The sequence below is a fragment of the Globicephala melas genome, chromosome 1, assembly GCF_963455315.2.
Source record: "Globicephala melas chromosome 1, mGloMel1.2, whole genome shotgun sequence".
Taxonomy (NCBI): Eukaryota; Metazoa; Chordata; class Mammalia; order Artiodactyla; family Delphinidae; genus Globicephala; species Globicephala melas.
This window is the reverse complement of record NC_083314.1, coordinates 187624076-187638833: the sequence shown is the minus strand read 5'-3', so window position 1 is coordinate 187638833 and position 14758 is coordinate 187624076. Positions and strand designations below refer to the sequence as shown.

General features: G+C 50.9%; 1 protein-coding gene across 17 annotated transcripts in view; it reads right to left on the bottom strand.

Moving 5' to 3' along the window:
- The window catches only part of C1H1orf159 (chromosome 1 C1orf159 homolog), a 28271-nt gene extending 17940 nt beyond the window's left edge, over positions 1 to 10331 (bottom strand). For 9 of the 17 annotated variants that reach the window (XM_060284679.1, XM_060284690.1, XM_060284693.1 and 6 more), the window contains exon 1: positions 10218 to 10331. The gene's annotated coding sequence lies outside the window, so the exon portion shown is untranslated. Of the gene's footprint in view, positions 1 to 9558; positions 10121 to 10217 lie in introns of those variants that run through there. The other 8 variants (XM_060284655.1, XM_030882287.2, XM_060284683.1 and 5 more) reach the window with 6 other exon arrangements.
- Positions 10332 to 14758: the final 4427 nt, after the last annotated feature.

Sequence of the window (14758 nt, the reverse complement as noted above, 5' to 3'; positions counted from 1 at the left end):
CCGGGAGGATCCCACGTGCCGTGGAGCGGCTGGGCCCGTGAACCATGGCCGCTGAGCCTGCGCGTCCGGAGCCTGTGCTCCGCAACGGGAGAGGCCGCAACAGTGAGAGGCCCACGTACCGCAAAAAAAAAAAAAAAAGATAAGTTATACTTAACATTATTTTAGTAGCCCTTTTCATCTCTAAAACATTCCCCAAAGAATGAACAAATTAATAATCTGAGGTTTATTCTCCTATGAAAAGTAATTTCACACCTTAGAGGTTTGTCACATACACAGCTAGGGCTGGACTTTCATGCCCGTGTTGGTTTGCGAAGGATGAAAAAGTCTCTTTTTGCTGCAGATCCTGGATCTCCAAGGGATGTGAACCTGCTCACTGTGTAACAACAGCAAGAACAGCAATTATATAGCACTTGCTGTGTGCCAAGCACCACTCTGAGTTATTCATTCATATTAACTCATTTTACCCTCCTAGCAATGCCTATTATGGACCCCCTTTTTTAAAAATTAATTTATTTTATTTTATTATTTATTTTTGGCTGAGTTGGGTCTTCGTTGCTGCGTGCGGGCTTTCTCTAGTTGCAGCGAGAGGAGGCTACTCTTCGTTGCGGTGCGAGGGCTTCTCATTGTGGTGGCTTCTCTTGTTGCGGAGCACAGGCTGTAGGCACGTGGGCTTCAGTAGTTGTGGCACACAGGCTCAGTAGTTGTGGCTCACAGGCTCTAGAGCGCAGGCTCAGTAGTTGTGGTGCACGGGCTTAGTTGCTCCGCAGCATGTGGGATCTTCCCGGACCAGGGCTTGAACCCGTGTCCCCTGCATTGGCAGGTGGATTCTTAACCACTGCGCCACCAGGGAAGTCCCTGGACCCCTTGTAAGAGGAGAAAACAGGCTTGCACAAGATCACACAGCAAGTACATGGCACAGCGAGTACACGGCAGGGTGAGGACTGGCCAGGCCCCTGGCTCCAGAGCCTCTACTTACCCCCCACACTGACCTGGGGTCTGAGAGTTTTCTACAGGGGCCAGTGGGTACTGCTTGTTTTACAACGTTCAACTAATACATTTAGCATGTCAAGCCAAGTACGGCGCAGTTCTACAGAAATTCTCTGTTTCTTTTTTTTTTGGCTGCACTGGGAGGCTTGTGGGATTTTAGCTCCCTGACCAGGGATTGAACCCGGGCCCTCGGCAGTGAGAGCACAAAGTCCTAACCACTGGACCCAGAAATTCTCAATTTAGTAAACAAAGGCATCCAAGACTTTAACAATTAAATGTAATACACCTCTAACTATTTTTAAAGACTATTAGCTAAAGTAAAGATGAAAACTGTGTTGTAGAATTTTCTAGCACAAGAACTAAAATATATGCGGCCAAGAGCACCAGAAGTAGAAGGTGGTCACTGGGACCCTCTGTACTGTTTGTGAAGTATAGGATTAACTTTTAAGGTAGACCATGATAAATTAAACACACATATTTAATCTCTATAGGAACCACTATAAAATAACACAAAAGGGCAGAACTAAGAAGTCAATAAACGACATAAAACAGAATTTTAAAAACTTGATTCACCCAAAAAAGAAAAAAGGGAGGAAAGGAGAAACAGAGAAACAGATGGAAAAATAGAAATCAAACATCAAGATGGTAGATTTAAACCCAAACACTCTAATAACCGCACTAAATGTAAACAGACTAAATACTCCATCAAAAAGCAGAGATTAGCATCACTAATCATTAGAGAAATGCAGCAAATATACTACTCCACACCCATGAGGATGGCTACTATCAAAAACACAGAAACAACTGGGACTTCGCTAGTGGTCCAGTAGCTAAGACTCCACGCTCCCAATGCAGGGGGCCTGGGTTCGATCCCTGGTCAGGGAACTAGATCCCACATGCCACAACTAAGACCCAGCACAGCCAAATAAATAAAATAAATGAACAGATATTTTAAGAAGAACCAACCCAGAAACAACGAACGTGGAGAAATTTGAACCCTTGTCTGCTGCTGGGGGAAGCGTAAAGCGGTACAGCATTACCATATGATTCAGCAATCCCGCTTCTGATTACGTACTCAGAAGAGCCGAAACAGGGTCTTTAGGAGGTATTTGTACACCAGTGTCCACAGCAGCACTACTCACAACAGCCAAGAAAGAAAAAAGTGGAAGCAACCCAAATACCCATTGACCAATGAGCGAATAAGCAAAATGTGGTCCATCCATACAATGGAATGTTCTTCAGCCTTAAAAAGGAGGGATTCTGACACCTGCTACAACATGGGTGACATTATACTAAGTGAAATAAGCCAGGCACAAGAGGACAAATAATGTATGACTCCACTTACATGAGGTCCCCAGGGTCCTCAAATCCATAGAGACAAAAAGTAGGAGGGTGGGTGCCAGGGCTGGGAAGGGGACGGCAGTTAGCGTTTAATGGGGACAGAGTTTCAGTTTGAGAAGATGAGAAAGTTCCAGAGGCGGGTGGTGGTAAGTGTTGTACAACATCATAAATACACTTAAGGCTACAGGCTATATATTATAAAATGGTTAAAATGGTAAATTTCATGTTATGTATATTTTACTACAATAAAAAAAATCTGGAAGAAATGAAATTACATAATGCCTATAAAGTGCCTCAATAAATGGTAGTTATTATAGTTATTTTTTTGAAAAGTAGAGACTGTCAGATTAGATAAAAAGCAAGACCAAATGATATGCACTTTATAACAGACAAGCTTTATACATAAAGACACAGAACACTGAAAGCACAGGATGGAGAAGACAGACTATGCAATTACTGAGTATAAGAACACTCACACAGATATACTGATAGCAGACAAAGTAGACTTCGATCTTTCACAACAATAACAGCGTAAATTCATCAGGAAGATAAACCAATCGTCTTGGATTGATTTGTATGCACTGAATAAAACCTTGCAAATACATGAAGTTGAGAGAACTAAAAGGAAAAAGACAAATCCACAAATGTGACTGGAAACTTGAATACCCCTCTTTCAATAACTGATTGAACAAGTAGACAAAAAAAAAAAAAGAGTAAGGATATAAAAGATTTGGGCAGGGCTTCCCTGGTGGCGCGGTGGTTGGGAGTCCGCCTGCCGATGCAGGGGACGCGGGTTCGTGCCCCGGTCCGGGAAGATCCCACGTGCCACGGAGCGGCTGGGCCCGTGAGCCATGGCCGCTGAGCCTGCGCGTCCGGATCCTGTGCTCCGCAACGGGAGAGGCCACAACCGTGAGAGGCCCGCGTACCGCAAAAAAAAAAACAAAAGATTTGGGCAATATTTGACTCAACTGACAATTACAGAATATGACACTCAAAAAAAGTGTAATACACACTCTTCTTAAGTGCAAACAAAATATTCCCTAACAAACCATATGTTTGACCATAAAACAAGTATCAACTAATTCAAAGGGTGAAAATCATACAGAGAATATTCTCTGACTAAATGGAATTATATTAGAAATCAGTAACAAAAGATATTTAGAAAATCTCCAAATACTTGTAAATTAAACAACAGACTTCTAAATAACTCATGGATCAAACATAGGAAATTTTAAAATATTTTTAACAGAAAGATAAAGTGCGATCTATCAGATTTTGTGTAGGAAACTAAAGCAGCGCTTAGAAAAAAAATTATAGTTTTTAATGGTTGTATAAGAAATGAAGACAAGTGTGAAATCACTGATCTGTGCTTCCGTCTTAAGAAGACAGAAAAACGAGAGTGAATTCAACCGTATTAGGCAGATGAAAGGAAATAATTTGAATTAAGATGAAAGGAAAGAAATTGAATTAATATTTGTAAAACTTCCCACAAAGAAAACAGTGAACCCAGACAGCTTCACTAGTGAAGTCTACCAAAAAACTAAGGAAGAACTAATACCAATACTAAACCAAGTCCTTCAGAAAACAAAGGGGAAGGGAACCTGTCCTAGCTCGTTTATAAGGCCAGCAAGCAAGACTCAAACATAGGCCAGCATAACCCTGACAGAAATCCAGACAAGGACATTACGAGGGAAAAAATGCAGACTGACATCCCTCATGAATACAGACCCCAAACTCTAACAAAACATTAGCAAACTGCATTCAGTAAAACACAGAAAGGTGACAGAACACGCCCAAATGAGTTTCTTCCAGGAACATAAGATTGACTTAACGTAGGACTTCCCTGGTGGTCCAGTGGAGAAGAATCTGCCTTCCAACGCAGGGGACACAGATTCAATCCCTGGTTGGGGAACTAAGATCCCACGTGCCGCGGGGCAACTAAGACCCAACGCAGCCAAAAATAAAATTTAAAAATAAATAAATAAACATTTTTTAAAAACTCTTTGTAACTTCGGGGGAAAAAAAAAGATTGACCTAACATACAAAAACCAGTCGATGCAATCAACCACTTTAATAGATTAAAGAGGAAAAAAACCATGTCACCATTTCAGCAGATGCAAAACGAGCATTTGACAAAATTTCAGGCCCATTCACGATAACTCTCAGCAAACTGCAAACAGGAGACACCCTCAGCGTGAGGCAGGGCATCTCCAAAAACCCCACAGCTGATGCCATAGCAGCAGTGAAGAGGCCAAGGCCACCCAGCCTTAGCAGGTCTAGTCAACACTGTCCTGTGGCTCAAGCCAGTGACTACAGAAAACAAAGCAAAAGCCACAAGGTTAGAAAGAGGTGTGATCGCGCCTCTGTCCACACGGCATGGCCGTTCACATGGAAAATCCTAGGAAATCTTAAAAACCTACTCTAATTTGTAGGTGAAGTCAGCAATGTTACAAGAATATAAAGTCAATATGCAAAAGCCACTGTCATTCCTATATACTAGCAACATGTAATTGGAAAATGAAACTTAAATATCATTCACAACGGCACTCAAAACAGTCTGTTCGTGGGGATCAACTTAATAAAAGATGTGTGAGACCTGTACACAGAAAAAGATAAAACTGCTGAGAGTTGTTCAAGGTCCACATAATGGAAAGACATACAATAATGGTACATATGTATCAACATGAACACACACACATATATGTGTGTATCTCCATTCATCCACGTGAATGGATTAGAGGACTCAATATTACTAAGATTAATTTCTCCCCAAATTGACCCAATATTTAAGATAATCACAATCAAAATTATAGGTTTTTTTTTTTTTTTGAGGAACTGACAACCTGATTCTGAAATGTATATGAAAATACAAAGAACCTAGAATAGCCAGAGCAATTTTAAAAAGAAGAACAAGTGGGACTTCCCTGGTGGTCCAGTGGTTAAGACTCCAAGCTTCCAATGCAGGGGGTGCAGGTTCGATCCCTGGTCGGGGCACTAAGACCCCACATGCCACGGGGAGCGGCCAAAAAGTAAAAAAAATTAAAATTAAAAAAATTAAAAAGAATAAAAGCACAAGCATGGAGGACTTACACTGCCATACCTGAAGACTTATTATAAAGTCACAAGACAGTGTGGATTGATGAACAGATAGACCAACGTAACAGAATAGAGAACCCAGAAATAGATCCTCACAAACACAGTCAAATGATTTTTGATGAGATGCCAAAGCAATTCAATGGAGAAAAGAAAGTTTTTTTCAGGAAATGGTGCTGGGACAGCTGGTTACTTACATGGAATAAAAAGTGAAACTACTAGACTCACATCACATGAAAAATTAATTAGAGATGGCTCACGGAGCTAAACACAAAACTGCATCTATAAGCCTTCTACAAGCAACTACAGGAGACTATCTTAGGGGCTTTGCGTTAGGCAAAGACTTTTAAATAGGACACAGAAAGCATGAGCCAAAAAAGAAACACAACTGATAAACTAAACTTCATCAATATTAAAAACTTCTGCTCATGAAAATACACCATTATGGTGGATATAAACTCCACGCATTTGCCAAAATCCATAGAATGATGTATCACAGAGAGCAGACTTAATACATGCAAACAAATCAGCACCACCCACCAGAATGCCAGGGGTGGCAGGATGGAAAGCAGACTGTGACCACTGAACCTAACTGTATCAACGTGTGACACCAACACACTGAAGGGGACAGGAAGACAGTGTTTTGACTAGGAACTGTAAGACCAACGATAAGAAGAAACCAAATATAAACATGGCACTCAAGGTGATAAATTTGTTTCTCAGAGTGGGGAGGTATATGGGAGAACAATTCTGAAACTGCTGTCTATGTACACTGGGGTGGGACAAATAAGAAAATGATGGTGATGGCAGTGAGGAGGTTACATATAAGCACTTTTCTAACAGACTACAGGTTACAGACACACAGGTGAACAGATACATAGTTACCTATCTGCTAAGAGGACTACAGGCAAGGACACCCCAGCAGCAACGCCCACACCCGCTGCCAGGTCCTCGTTTCTAAATCCCACTCTCCCATGAAACAAACCAGCGCTCCCCGGAGAACTGGGTGATTCTAGGGCTGAGGCGGGAACACAACAAGATGAAGGGAAGCTGGCGTGGCTGGCAGTGCAAGAAAGGAAGGAAGCGCTCACAAGGGGCGGGGGGTGGGAGGGGTGGGCAACGACAAGGTCCTGGCGGCCAAGGCTGGAACGAGGTGGGCAGCCAAACCGACAGCGCGGAGCTGCGTCCCCACCAAAGTGCAGACGACACCCACACGTCCATCCTCCTTACGGGAGTCCAGACCACACGGTGGGTCTTCCCCAGAGCTTCGCTCCCACCCCCGGGAGGGTGGGCTGCCCCTCTGAGTGGCTGCCAGAGAGACGGGAGGACAGGACAAGGAGCGACACTCCTTGGCAGATCCCCCCTGAGCCAGGTGACCAGGCCGACAGCCCCCGTGATGTCGTGCGGACGTCAGGTGCCCTGATGTGATGTCACGAGAGTGCCACCTCACCTCTGGGGACTTCTTTCCATAAACCACAACCCCTGTCTAACCAGAAGAAAACACAGCAGACAGAGCCCAAATCAGGGACACGCTACAAAACACCTGAGTGGTCCTCCCCAAAACCGTCAAGGTCACGAAAAAGTAGCCTCCCAGATGGGACCCCGGGCAGAACGAGGACCCTGGGGCAGCGCATGACCTGCAGCCTGGAGCGCGGGGAACAGTAACGGAGCACCGTCGTGTCCTAGTTTCCACAGTGTGCCTCGGTCTGCATCTTTCTGTTAACCTAAAACCACTCCAAAAGAGTTTAATTTTAAAAAGACGCTATTAATAATGCGAATAGGCAAGTCAAACAATGGGAGGTAATACTCTCTCTCTCTATATATATACATATATATATCTCTCTGACATGGCTTGTATCCAGAAGACCTAGAGGAAATTACAACTTGATAATTTTTATAATTTTGTTTTATTCATTTATCTTTGGCTGCATTGGGTCTTCGTTGCTGCGCGTGGGCTTTCTCTAGTTGCGACGAGCGGGGGCTACTCTTCGTTGCGGTGTGCGGGCTTCTCATTGTGGTGGCTTCTCTTGAGGAGCACGGGCTCTAGGCTCGTGGGCTTCAGTAGTTATGGCACGCAGGCTCAGTAGTTGTGGCACATGGTCTTAGCTGCTCCGCGGCATGTGGGATCTTCCCAGACCAGGGATCGAACCCATGTCCCCTGCACTGGCAGGCGGGTTCTTTACCACTGTGCCACCAGGGAAGTCTCTACAACTTGATAATTTTTAAAAAGGCAGGGTGCTTTCCTGGTGGTCCAGTGGTTAAGAATTCACCTTCCAATGCATGGGAAGAGGGTTTGATCCCTGGTCGGGAAACTAAGATCCCACATGCTGCGGGGCAACTACTGAGCACATGGACCACAACTAGAAAGCCCACGTGCTGCAACTACAGAGCCCATGTGCCATGGAGCCTGCGTGCCACAACTAGAGAGAAGCCCACGTGCCACAGCAGAGGATCCCGCATGCTGCAAGGAAGATCCCATGTGCCGCAACTGAGACACAGCCAAAAATAAATTTAAAAAATAAATATTTAAAAATTAAAAAAGGCAAAAAACTTGATCAGATGCTTCGAGCGGGTGTCGCAGACGGACGCATGCCCAGCATCACTGCTCAAGGAGATGCAGATGGAAGACACTAGTGAACACCGCCCTGCCCACCAGGCCTCACATGGCAGTCTCACGCCCACAGAACACAAGTGCAAGAATGTGCATGACCCCATCACCCAAGACAATGCCAGGAACCCACCCAAGTGCCGTCCCAGGTCAGGCATTGCGCTGCGGACAGCCAGGGAGCTCCACAGACCATGGAGTCTAACACAGCACCATGAAGGAACGTGGCAGAAATCAGAACTATGCCGGCTCCTGGGGGGCAGGGCTGGGAAGGCTTACGAGGTCTCAGTCAGCCCAGGGCAGCTTAGACAGACACTGTTCCTCACAGAACCGGGGCGCGGAGGCCCAAGGTCCAGGTGCCGGCAGATCCGGTCTCTGGTGAGGGCCCTTCCCGGCCTGCAGACGGCCGCCTTCTCGCGGTCCTCCTGGCCTTGCCTGGTGTGTGAGCAGGGAGGGGGGTCTCTGTCTTCCTCTTGTTATCAGGGCACCGATCCCCTCATGGGCCCCCCTCACCCTGATCACCTCCCCAAGGCCCCACCTGCAGACAACATCACGCTGGGGCTTCGACACAAGGATTCGGGGGACACAACATGAGGGAACCTTTAGGGATGACAGAAATGTGCTCTATCATGTCAGTGTGCAAGTTACACAGCTATACATTTGTCAAAACTGGGCAAACTGAACCTATGCACTTCACTTATGTGGATTATATGTAATCACGAACTGAATAAATGCAATTCATTTTCTATTTCGAAAATCTTATTGGAGCCAAAAATCTAAGGAATTGGGTCCAAAAATTTCTACAAGGTAATGAAAAGTTTGGTGAGAATTTAAATTATACCATGTGTTCTTTCATGACTCTCATTTATCCTTAGAAGCACTGGTTTCAAAGAAGTCACTGTGATTCTGAACAAGTAACACGTCAGGTAACGGCGGGGGGCGGGGGGCGGAATTATTCAGGTCCCTCAATAGCTGTTGGGTGCTGGGCCAGAAAACCACATAAACAACTCTCCGACAGGAGGCCCTGCCCGGGTGACCACGGCAGGGGGCGGACGCGATCTTCCAGCCTTGCGGGCAGCTGTGGCTGGAGAGGGGAGAGGGACAGGTGGTCACCAACTTCACAGTTCACGTGTGCTGCCCTTTCCTTCTCCCACCGTCGAGCACAACGCAGGAGGGCCCGCGGCATCTCCAGAGCCTCCGTGCGGGTACCTCCAGTCAGCCTCTCGGCGAGCAAAGGGCGCCAACGGGCAATACGAGAACCGCGGACCTTCTCATTCTGCTGCTTCCCATTCTGAAAATCCCCCCACGCTCAAGGAAGATCAGCGCAGTGAACGATCTGACCGACGTAAAGGACACACTCCCGGCTGCTGACACTTACGGCTCGGGGGCCTCAAAAGCCCCGAGACGGAGCTGCCGGTTGGACCCTTGGAGCCCACCTGGGGGGGTCCTTGGCCTTGGGGACGCGGGATTCCCAGTGCTGTGGTGACCAGAGGTCGTTCTTCAAGTGAATTACGCGACAAGTCACAGCTTACCTCGAGGCACAGGGCGATGCAGGGAGGGGCGGGCGGCGCCCTAGGGGTGCGGGGCTGAGCACCCTCGAGCCGCGGCTGCCCCGCCTTTGGGAGGAGCGCCCAGGGCCAGGTGGGGTGAGCGTGAGCCAGGAAGAGAAACTTTCCGGAAAACCCAGGTTTGATTTCCTTCTAGGAGCTCCTGAGATCACCGTGGCCGTTCAGACTCTGGCTAACACAGCCTGCTGCGGAGGCGCGGGGAGGAGCAGAGAAGCACGGGGCCCAGCTCTGCCCCCGGCCCCGCAGGGGCCCGGGAAACAGGACAAAAGGGCCACCCTGGCGCTCGGGCACCGAGGAGCTGCGTTGGCTCGAACGCTGCTCCTTGAAACGCTGTGATACGCGCGTCCGAACCCCGGTCTCAATTAAACCGAAACTAAAGCGTCAATTAAATCGTCCTGGTGACGACGCACACAGACCCTGCTGGACCACACTGGACACTGTGGGGGCGATATCCACCTGCGGGCCCTCCCGCGCGGCCGGGGCGGCGGGGGGCGCGGAGGAGCAGGGCGGCCGGACCCCGCGCCCTCCGCCCCGCCCCGCCATTACCGCCCGGCCCGGGGTCCGCACCCCGAGGGTAGCCCCCCGCCCTCTCCCCGCGCGCCCGCCCCCGGCCCCTCACTCACCCCCGCGCCCTTCGGGTTCCTCTTTCGTACCCCCCGCCCTCCAGGCGGTCGCGCTGCGCCCCCTGGGACTTGTAGTCTCTCTGCAGCCCGAGCCTGGGTACCAGGGAGCGTGGCTCCCAGCCCAAAACTACACCTCCCGGCGGTCCACGCGAGAGCCCGCCCCTGCCATGTAGGTGCCAGGCCAAGGTTCTCGCGACATCTGCAAGCGCGCGCGGAGCGGCCTGGGAAGTGTAGTCTAGGGCCCTGAATAGGGCAGCGGAAGCGACGGGAGGCCTGTGCTGGCCGGGCGGACAGCTGTTCGTGGACGGTCGGCGAGGCTGCCCGTCGGTGTCCGGCGGGGCAGCGATTCCGGAGACAGCACGGGGTTACACAGCCGCGTCCCGGAGGGCGGCGCCGCGCTGCGAACAGGGTTCCGGCTGCGCCTCTGGAATCGGCCTGGGGGCCGCTCCCGGCGCCCGGGGGCCCGGCCCGCGCTCGGGCGCGGTGGACGGGGGGGCCGGGAAAAGGCCTCTGTGGGGTTTGCATCCTCTGTGCGCGGTTCCCCAGGAAGGACGCTGTTCCTGGACTGCCCCTCGCCCAGCTCTGCCACTTTCGGGACCTCAGGCGGAGCCCTTCTCACGGGGTGGGGTCGGGGTACGTGGGATCCCCGGGTCCTGGTCCGCACCAAGGCTGCCTCTGGGGAAGGCTGTGACGAGGAGCTTGGAGAAAAGAGAGTAAGACCGACCACCCCCCTTGTCGTGCTTTCTGTGCCGTTGGGCGGGGGCCGACTTTCCTTAAGGGCGGCTACTCGGAGAGCGGTATCTGGGCCGGTGGGTCTGAGCAGAGAGGCCTGCATCGGAACGGGCACCCACGCCGAAGACTGCAGTCCGCATGGACGCCTGTAACAGGGGCTTTTCGCGTCTCTCCCAAACTTCCTCATTCAGTATGAAGAGGGGTGGCTGGGAAAGACGCGTGGTCTCGGGTTTCTTTGAACTGGTGAAGCTGGTCGGACTGGTGGTTCTTTCCACGAAAGCTCCCACCCCGTGGCCTTGTGGTGCCTCCCAGGCGCTGGGAATGCTCCCCAGTCAGTCCCAAAGACCATGGGGTCTAGGTGACAGGACTGTTGGCGTCCCAGGCTGGTTTGTCCCGACAGGATGACACCGGAGGACGTCCGCCTTGTGGTCTCAGGCTCTGCCTCTGCTCTGTGTCCTGCACGCTCCTCGCTTCTCAACACGTGGGGTCGCATGTGTGCGATCAAAGGGCCAGGACCCCGTCGGCCTCGGTGGGGGCATCGGAGTGAGAGTCGGGGCAGGTTAGGGTCGGGGTCTACAGTGTACGGAGTGCTGTAGGACAGCTGGCACCAGCCTACGCCTGGCCCCTGGACTCCCAGTTGGCTTCTGCACCAGCTGGCCATCCGGCCCGAATTCCACGGGTTCTCTTCCCCTTGGGAGCTGCCTCAGGACGTTCATCCCAAGTTTGAATGTCCAGAGTTTTCAACAGAAATAAAGCATCTTGCGGTGTGAGGCTACTCTCCAAGTAAGAGAACTGGGGCAGAAGGACAAGTCGCATTTGTGTCTTCTCTTCCCAAGGACAGCGGTAGCTGAGTTTCTTTAGTTGGAGGCGGGGGCTTGATCCCAGGGTGGCCCTCGGGGGCCTCCGTGGGAGGAGCTGATGTCGGCTCCAAGAGCGATCTCGTGGCACTGCTTTTCTGTCTGTCAGAGATGTGGCGGGGGGGGGGGGGACTCTAGGCGTGCAGGCTTCAGTAGTTGTGGCTCACGGGCTGTAGAGCGCAGGCTCAGTAGTTGTGGCACACCGGCTTAGTTGCTCCGCGGCATGTGGGATCTTCCTGGACCAGGGCTCGAACCCGTGTCCCATGCATTGGCAGGCGGATTCTTAACCACTGCGCCACCAGGGAAGCCCAATGGTGTGACTCTTGATGGCGATGTTAAAGTCTCTCAAGGACGAAATTGTGCCTGGGAATGTGACAGCTCTCGTGGGCCCGTGCGGTCGGGAGGAACCTGCACGGTTCCTGCACTGGGATGTTTGAGAAACATCCTTGGGCAGCAGAGCAGCATCTCTGCCGCCTAGGGGCCCCGCACCCGCCCGCCGTGCCTGTTGCAGAATCATTGCTCCGTTGGACTTTAGTCCACTTCCACTTTCTTGGTGGTTTTCTGAAGGCAGGGGAAACAGTGTTCTTCGCCGCCTGCTTCAGCCCCACGTGCCCCTAAGGTCAGGCCATCCGTTAATAACAGATCATTTACTATCAAGGGGTGACCTTCTCGCTCCGGCGATTCTCAGTCCTGTCAAATGTGGGTTTCCTGAAAATGCCACCAAAGAAGTCTGCAGACGGACAAAGCACGTGCGTTCTCGACTGGCTCCCTGCAGAGTCCGCATCGGCGGCTGGAGTCTGGGTCAGGGCGGGCGTGCGGTGGGGAGGACGCTTGCTTCGGATCGGGCGAGGGTCCCCAGGCCGGGGGCACAGCAAGGCGAGGGATCTGAGGCATCTTTTCGTGGGGTCCATTGAAAGCCTCGTGTTTACATTTTTTCCCCCTAAAGTTTCTGAAATGAACAATAAAATGATCTGCAACTTTTATCTTTCCTTGTAGGAGTTTCTTGAAGGCCCTTGTAACCCGCTGTCCCCTCGACACCTCTGCTTGGAAGTGTCATCCATACTTCACACCCATGGGCCCAAAGGGAACCCCCATCTCACTAAGCTGAGGAAGTTTCTTCTACTTCTACTTGGTTTTTCTGTTTGTTTGGTTTTGGTTTTGTTTTTAACCGGGAATGGATGTTGGGTTTTGTCAAAAGCTTTTTTAAAAATTTGTTGAGAGGGCTTCCCTGCTGGCGCAGTGGTTGAGAGTCCGCCTGCCGATGCAGGGGACACGGGTTCGTGCCCCGGTCCGGGAAGATCCCACGTGCCGCGGAGCCGCTGGGCCCGTGAGCCATGGCTGCTGAGCCTGCGCGTCCGGAGCCTGTGCTCCGCAACGGGAGAGGCCACAACAGTGAGAGGCCCGCGTACCGCAAAAAAAAAAATCTATTGAGAAGAGTCCGTTCATGTGGTGAATTATATTGATTCTCTAATGTTAAACCAACCTTATGTTCCATCTGGTCATGATGTGTTACCCTTTCTATATATTGCTGTGTCAATTTGCTAAGGTTCTCCAAGTTAAGAATTAATTTGCTAAGAATTTTTGCATCTGTGTTGCAAGGGACACCGGCCTGTGGTTTTCCTGTAAGGCCTTTGTTTGTTATCAGGGTCATGTTGGCCTCATAGAAGGGTTAGGGTTAGCCTCCTCTTGAATTTTCCGGACCAAGTATCAGAGAATTGGTCTTGACTCTTCCTTAAATGTGTGGTAGACTTTTTACCAGTGAAGCCGTCTGGGCCTGGAATTCTCTTTGTGAGAAGGTTTTTAACCATCATTTCAGTTTCTTTAGCGAAGTTATCTACCTGTGTGTGAGCAGGCTTTGGCGATCTTCGGCTGGTTGCCAGATGTGAACTGACCTTGGTGCTGGGCATTTTGTATTCCATCAGTATTTGAGCTTTGTTCTGGGATGCGCAAAAGTTACTTGGAAAGAGTTTGACCCTTTTGGATCTTTCTTTTGAGCTTTGTGAGGAGATTCTGGGCAGCATTCACTGTTCCTCACTCCTGAGGCCAGCCCATCTGAGAGCCCTCGCAGCCCCCGCGGGTCCGAGTGTGCACGAGTGCTCGCCTGCGCCTGCCCACCCTGCCTGCCCCTCTGCGGCTCCGTCCTGGGCACTCCAGCCGCACTGGGCCCTCTGGGCCATCAGCTCCATCTCCTGATTCGGGGGGCCCTGGGCCCCGCATCTTGGGGGTCACTGTCCTTGGTCACCCGATGTCCACTACCTTGTGGGCGGTCGTCTCCTGGATCTTGCCTGGGTTTTAGCTGGTTGGGGGAGGGGTGATCGGCCCAGTGACGCCATCTGGCTACGAGCAGAAGTCTGTTTCTGTTTTTGTTTTTATCTCCAGCTCCCAGTTCCTGCTCCTCAGAGAAAACAGCCCTCTGAGTGTGTGTTGTGGTTCCCCGCCTCCCCAGCAATACACGTGAAAGTTATGCTGGCTTCCTGGGTCAGCTTCCAGTGTTAGCTGTCAGGTGTTTGCTCTGGGCAGCGCCGTGTTGGACTCGCCCCCAGCGCCCCCCCGCACAGGCCTGTCTCCCGGCAGTGGCATCCAGGGCCATGTCGTCAGTGGTGTGGAGTGTCAGGGCTCAGCCAGCTCCCTGAGTGCCAGCCCCTGCTCTGTAAGGCGGGCAGGGGCTTACCTGGCCCCCTCCAAGGGCAGGGAGAGGCCTGGCAAGGCGTGGGGAGCAGTGGGGGGCAGGGGCGGGACACGTCATGGACGTGAGGAAGAGTCTGTGTCAGGTGAGTGGCTGCTGGGCGGTGGCACCGTATGGTCCAGACGAGGCTGAGAGAGCTGTTCTGGGGCCTTCTGAGGATCCCCAAGAGCTGCACAGCCCCAGTTCCATCAGGTTGGTGGGGAGTATGAGGACGTCTCTTAGGAGCCCATCCGGTTGAAGAATTTCCAGGCTAAGATGGAAAATAA